This window comes from Benincasa hispida, chromosome 11 (assembly GCF_027475165.1).
Source record: "Benincasa hispida cultivar pf3 chromosome 11, pf3_genome.v1.1, whole genome shotgun sequence".
NCBI lineage: Eukaryota > Viridiplantae > Streptophyta > Magnoliopsida > Cucurbitales > Cucurbitaceae > Benincasa > Benincasa hispida.
In genome coordinates this window covers 72,529,221-72,534,008 of record NC_143488.1, presented here as the reverse complement: position 1 = coordinate 72,534,008, position 4,788 = coordinate 72,529,221, and the positions used below count along the sequence as shown (strand labels likewise).

General features: G+C 33.8%; 1 long non-coding RNA gene across 1 annotated transcript; it reads left to right on the top strand.

The window, feature by feature from the left end:
- Window positions 1-3,053: 3,053 nt before the first annotated feature.
- On the top strand, window positions 3,054-3,611 carry LOC150032871 (uncharacterized). The gene is made up of 2 exons (XR_016524214.1): window positions 3,054-3,231; window positions 3,331-3,611. It is a non-coding gene; the product is annotated as an uncharacterized LOC150032871 (long non-coding RNA).
- Window positions 3,612-4,788: the final 1,177 nt, after the last annotated feature.

Below are 4,788 nucleotides of genomic sequence, written 5' to 3'. Positions count from 1 at the left end.
TCGAGATTAATTGACTAAACTCATTAGTCCGATCTAACCCCCATTCGTTAACTAATGAGTAATTCCACTAAAGCTCATAGCTGAACTCCCCTCACTGTAGATATATTATGTCCACTCGATATAACCATGATTATTAAGTTAACTCTTCATAGGTTGCTCGTAATAACGACCGGGTCGAATCTCTATTTTACCCCCAAAATTACCTCTTGTTCCTTAAGTTCTACTTATTCCCTAATGAACAATTGATTTGTGATCCAATCAACAAATCGAATCCTTCTCAGGCCAATGAGAGGGTGAGGCCTCTTGTTCAAGACCCAGAATTAGCACTTGAAGGGAAAAACCTCTCTACTTAATCGGGTAGGAAGGAATTCCCTCTTGTACTCTATGTTTCTAGCTATTCATCCAGTCTTATCCCCAAAATGGTAAGCTTAGAGCAGAGGCAATTGGTCTACTCTCACCATTTGTAGATCAAAGGATAATTCCAAACAAACAAGAGTTCATAGTTAGCTCAGGATTAAGGTTAAGTTACCTAGGTCATCGCTTCAAAATAGTCAGTCTTAAATAGTAAACAACATTATAAAGTAAGAGTGACAGGTTGAGTGGTCCGATCTTGCACAAAACTCATTTGCACAGGACACCCCCACTCCTCATGTCTCAACATGCACGAATTAGGATCACTTCGTATGTACCATTTTACAACTCTTTGTAATAATTACAGAGTAGGTCACATTCAATAGTGTTACCAGAATAAGGTACCATACAACTCGAACCTGATCCACTTGTATGTCTCCACATAAAGTTCAAGTACTCATATAATAGTCAAGGGACTTAGGTTTATTGGATTTCTAAAAAATAATATATTCAACAACTACTTTATCAAATTCTCAGAATAAGTTTTAATATTTACAAACCACGAGTTTTAGGACATAAAACTCAAGAAGCCTGACCACTGGTAATGGGGTTACTTATTGAGTATTTTATACTCATCCTTTTCATGCTTATTTTTCTCAAGTAAGGGTAAGGACGTGCCGACAAATGACAAGCGGAATCCAAGGTCGAGCTATAGGACCAGCCATATGCTTCCGCTCATGATTTCAAGATTTTCTTTTCGTGTTTTAATTTCTAGTCTTCATATTTGGATCTCACAGTTTTAGTATTTGCATTTTTTACTTTAAAGAAATTTTTTAGATTTTTTTTTATGATTTTATTTTGTTGGGTACCCTGTGACTTGGATTTCAATTATTTGATTTTAATGACATTATTTAATTTATGTTATTCATTTGGTTTTCATTAAGCTATGAACAGATGTCATTTTAAATTTCATGCATGCATATTTATAGTAATGGCTTAGCGTGAGTCCTAGGAAGTCGGTGCTTGCGTTGATGCCCAAAATCTCGTAGGGTTCTATAGTTTGTAAACCTTGTATGAACAAAGTTGTATGTGATTAATAATATTTGATATTTTATTCACTTTGTCTATAAAATAAGTTATATTTAAGTTGCATTAACCACAAACCAATAAACTTAAATGATCTGATGTTATCATTGTAACTTAAACATGTATGTGGAGACATATAGGTGGATTATATTTAAGTGATAATCTAAATGGTCTATAGTATATGGATAAGGTTGGGTACCTTATCCTAGGGACACTACGAGTATGGCTCGCTTTGTAGATGTTACAAATGTTGTAAAGTGCTACAAATGATCTGATCCTGATCATTCATGTATTAGACCTGCAAGTGGGGATATTCTATGCAAAAGATTTTGTATAAGGCCGGACCATGAAATGCTTAGTCTCATTATATAACGTCGTTCATAATAGAGACTTTCATTTCACTAGGATGACCGTAAGTAACATGACCTTAATCCTGAGTGAGTTGTGAACTTCTGCCTATGAAGGCGGTTCTTTGATTTGTATGGGTGAGATTGGCCAGATTGCCGACTCAACAAGCCTACCATTTTGGGGATTTGTCTGATTGGGGAGCTGGAAACTCAGCTACACAAGATGGAATTCACTCCTTCTTCGAAACAGGGGTAAGTAGATAAATTACTCCCTAACGGTTTATTCCGAGTCTTAAACAATGTGACGCCACACCCTCTCCTAGCCCAAGAGGGGTTTAGTTATAGTAGGACTATGATCTATTGTTCATTAGAGGGATAAGTGGTACTTAAGGAGTTAGATGTAACTACAAGGGGCAAAACGATAATTTGGCCCAACTGTACTTAACAGCAATTTGTGATGGGTCATCGTACTATTGATTGATTATATCCAATGAGCACATAAATATATGTGTAGTGCGAAGAGTGCAGCTGTCGGTCTTTAGTGGAGTGTTCGACAGTTAACAGATAGTGAATAATGTAATTAGAGAGTTTAATTAATTATTCATGTATATTCGAGCTTCAAGCTACAGGTTCATAAGGTCCCCTTGGTAGCTCAAAAGAACTTAGTTGAGAATCAGTTTTTGGATTAATTTGAATTGTTCAAATTAATAAGGGGGAATTTAATTATATATGATATAATTAAATTGACTCAATTGTATATGATATAATTAAATTGATTCAATTATACATGATATAATTGACATAATGTATTTGATACATTATTGTTTAATTGGAGGAATAAATATTTGAATGTGATTCAATATACTTTCTATGAATGAGATTCATAGTTGTTAATGCTAATATAAATATGATTTATATTAAATGCCATAAAATAGAGAAAAAGAATTATAGTTTATATTGTATACTATGCAATATTAAAACTAAATGTTATAAATATAATATGATAAGTTGGTTATTATATTTATTTATATTATTTATTATTTTGGATAATAAATCCCTTTTCTCTCTAACCACCTTAGTGGATGGTTAGTTGGTTTTTATGGCAAAATGGAATAAATAAAATATAATTTTATTTTTCCATAAAAAAAAATCTACACGACAAATATATAGAGACTAAACGATTGAGACTTTTTTTGCTATACGATAGTGCTTCTTCCTCATTCGTCTTCCTCCTCCAAACTCTCACAAACTGCCTCCTAACCAAAATAGTCAGAGTCCCCAACTCTTGGGTTCCCACCCCGAGTATACCAAGGAATCCAAGTGGTTGTGTATACCTTGGTTCGTGAATTTCTTGAAGAAAGTCTTCAAGGTTTTTGTGTTCGAGTACTTGTTGTTTGGAGAGTTCATGACTGTTCGAGGGTTGTATGAGAAAAAGTGTTCTTCAAAGGTATAATTACTTGAACCCTTTTTGTTGTTTAAAAAGCAATTTTATTTAGAATTCATAATCTGTATGTTTACTGTAAATTTGTGTTTTCAATCAAAATAGGATTTGGACGATCCGCTTTCGCTCATAGATCTCCTTGTAAACGAGTTCCTTCAATTGGTATCAGAGCCAGGTTATAGTTCTGATTCCAAATTTCATTTCTGTATTGAAATCGTTTACAATTTTTTGTGGGTTTTAAGTTCTGCATTGCGTTTAACTGTTAAATGTATGTGGATGGTTGTTGATGCATGTTTCGGGGTAGTAATCTCTATTTTTGGATTTCTGTTTAAGTTACAAAAGTTCATTTATAAGGGCCCCTGCGTTTTTGGGCATTAAACTTGCAATCGAGTCTATATTCGTTTTAGTTTTGAGTTGATAGTGAAGCTTCAGAAGTGAAGGTTGCAGGCGTTTGGATGGAGAATATGAAACAGTGGACGCATCGTGTAGCTTGAGCTAAACAATCGTTTAGATTTTGCTATGCGCTCGTGTATAATTTTCTATACGATCGTGTAGCATCTGCTAAATGATCGCATAGCTAAATGCTACGCGATCATGTAAAGTTGTTACATGGTTGTGTTGTGTTGGCTGCATGATCGCACAGACGCTCGATAGGTAGACGATCGTGCGATATATGATACTCGACGAAAGGCATGCATGCTAAACGATCGTGTAGACTATCATGCTCATTGCATAGTCAGTAGCTACACGATCACATAGTGCACGATACTCGGCGCATGCTACTCATGTAGACTATCATGCTCATCGCATAGTCTTTAGCTACACGATTTCATGGTATATGCTACTCGATGCATGATGCACGATCGCATAGTCTTGCATGCTCATCGCATAGTCAAAAGCTACACGATCGTTTATACTTAACGCTTGTTGCTCAACGATCAAGAGATTTGCTCCGCGATCAAGCTGCAAGGCTTCAAGGCAAGCAGTTCAAGACCCGGTTCACTTGTTCCGAACTGGTGGACTCAACTTTTGTAATAGTTTAGCCTTTTATTTTTCGTTTGAGATTAACTATCTTGGTCCATCAACTTTATTCAAATATGCATATGATGTATATTTATTATATATGTCGTAATGTATATCATATAGGTTTAAAACCTACCATTGCATTTATTTTCATGCATCATTTTATATTATAAATGTTATAATATATGAGTATACATGATTTGAATTACATAAAGAATGCTCATGTATCATATAATATAAAATTTATAATATATGTATGCATGCATTATAGCATATCCAAGCATCATTTATATTGTAAATGTTATAATATAAGGTTGAATATTTGTATGGATTGTATGCTATAGTTTAATTCATTACTTGTTTATATAAAAGTTATATATTAGTAATGAATGAACATTGCACAAAGCATGACACTACTTTAGGTTAATTTATAATTGTTATAAATAACTTATGTATGTCTAGCTTACAATGTTGATTGATTTTAATTGTTTCATTTCTTATAAATGTTATAATTAATGGAATTAGAATTAAAATTAATAA